Below are 2,789 nucleotides of genomic sequence, written 5' to 3' on the forward strand. Positions count from 1 at the left end.
ATATTTATTTCAAAAAATTATATACACTACTCATGATCTACATAATTTTATTATAACTATTATGTCCTAAATATAAAAAAATAATTAAAAGAAATAAAATCTACATAATCTTTACCAGCTTCACACTCTTGCTCCTCTGCCCTGACCTGAAATCATTTAATCACATATAATGAGCTTAAAAAGCTCAGCATGTCACCAAAATCTACAACTAAATTCTAAGCACGATAAAAAAGCAATATGCATGTTAAAGATCAAATCATAGTAGTATCAATCATATGATGATTGAATAAGTGCAAGAATAATAAAATTCAAATACAGTAGCAGTATAATATGTAAATAATAAAATACTATGATATATAACTAGTAAAGTTATAAATAGTATGGGTGTCAAATCTATAAATTAATCATCATATCAGTATTAACAATCAGTATATAAATCATATAGAATATCAAATCAAAATATCGATAAAGACTATCAAAATCAAATCAATATAATAAAATCATATATGGATGTATACATGCTATCCAATCATTTTATATCACATGCTTTGTATATCATTTTGATTTAGTATAGGTTGTTAAACCTAAGCAATTATCCCGCAGCTAACCAAGAGGGGGGGGGGGGGGTATAAGGGGGGGGGGGGGGGGGTGAATTGGCAATTTACAAAATTTTCTTAGATTTTTAATAGAAAACCAATTTTAATATTTTTCCAACTTTGATTATTAAAAAAAAAAAGCTTTTCAACCATAAATATTAAAGTACAAAAATAAAATAAAATGCAAAAATTAAAAATGACACAAAGGTTTATAGTTATTCAATCAAACACGGCCTACATCCACTCCTTGAAGACTCCCTCTTCAGGTATTGCACTATCACCAAAATGACTCTCCTTTTATCCCCACAACAAGGCAGAGAAGCTTTTACAAATCCTCTCTTCCACCAATCTCCGATGCGGCAGATAATTGTCATCATTTCACACTCTCCAAGTGTCAGCAGAGAACTATTGTTTGTTATACTCTCCAAGTGTCGGTAAAAAACTGTCGTCATTTCATACCCTCCAAGTGTCGGCAGAGTACCATCATCCTTTCACACTCTCCAAGTGTCGGTGGAATATCGAATATTCTTTAAATATCTTCTCACGAGCAACTAGAAATAAGAAAATATATGGTAATAAAAAACACAAAGAGATCTTTACCTTTGAGTAACCTTGTGAACCCTTCACACTCTACTTGCAAGAAATCTCTCTCAAACACTCTCCCACACTCTCTTTCACTTGACCTTAAAAAATCACAAAGAACAACTCTTTTTACATCAATTTTAAAGGACATTTTATATAAAAAACACGAAAAACCGTCCAGAAAAATGAAATTTTCCATTTTGAGCGTGTACGATAGTACAGTACAATCATATATTTGTACGTACGAACAGTTCAAAAACTATTAAGTACGAACTTTTTTTTTGAATCTGTACAAAATAACTTTGTACATAATGATTGTCTGGTACGAATCAAGTTCGTATTGTACGAACATTTGGAAAAAATTTCATCTTCGTATATACGAGGGACCACAAATTTTTTTACTCTGGACGACGTACGTACGAAGGCGACATCGTATAGTACAATCCGTTCAAAAAAATTTCGAGTTCGTCGGGACGAAAAAGGACCCATCGAATTCGTACTATGCACGGCGTACGTTTGAAGACGACATTGTACAGTAAGACCCGTTCAAAAAATTTTTTAAGTTCATCAGGACGAAAAGGGAGCCGCCCAATTTGTACTCTAGATGACATACGTACGAAGACGACATCATACGATATGATCAGTTCAAAAAAACTTTGAATTCATCGTGATGAAAAGGGACCTCACATTTTTATACTATGTATGGTGTATGTAAGAAGGAAGCTTCATACAGTACGAACTGTACTCATTAAAATTTTCTACATATAGTTTGTTTGATTACTCGAGGGGTAAAATAACTGAACAAATCGCCCCATACGAAATGACTTTGTACAGTACAATTAGTTTTAAAAAATTCTAATTTTAAACACTCCCCAGTGTGTGTGTGTGTGCACATTTACTCAATTACAATCACACTATCTCAAACTCAATAAAAATAAAAAATACAGACTTCATTTATAATGAGCCATAATCTAATATGATTTAAAGTCTTTAGTAATATGGAGTATGATTTTTCCTGAAATATTACTACACACAAATAATCAAAACAATACACCCAAAATATATTTGAAGAAATTGTAATAAAAATAGCAATATTTGGAAATCATAAAAAACATACATGTTGTAAGAATATCAACAATCAAAAAACTAAGTTTTAACTATCTCAACATATCACATGATTAAAATCGGTACAATGAATCGATAGTATTAAATAATATCAATATCTAAATCAGTAACAATAATAATCTAGTGGTAGGAGCAGTATATAGAGAAAAATATATAATTCAATAAATATGGTAAATAGGGATAAGAAAATCTTATAATAATGCTCTACTTGATCAATATTGCTTCAAAAAGACTAAAATATGCATATTCAAATTTTATTTAAATATAAGAGCTACAAAAAATGTTTCTGTGACTCATCATGAGTTTATGGAATGGATTCCTTTGATCGTGTTGATAACCTCATGAGCACAATTATCTGGCTATCTAAACTTGAGATGCCAATATGAGTCAGCATATTTACGCCTTCCTGGGGGTGAAACTTCCTTATTTATGGATTAAATAGAGCTATTGCCGGATTACCAACTCTCGTGTGTGTGTGTGTGTGTG

Source organism: Dendrobium catenatum, unplaced genomic scaffold (genome assembly GCF_001605985.2).
Source record: "Dendrobium catenatum unplaced genomic scaffold, ASM160598v2 fragScaff_scaffold_976, whole genome shotgun sequence".
Taxonomy (NCBI): domain Eukaryota; kingdom Viridiplantae; phylum Streptophyta; class Magnoliopsida; order Asparagales; family Orchidaceae; genus Dendrobium; species Dendrobium catenatum.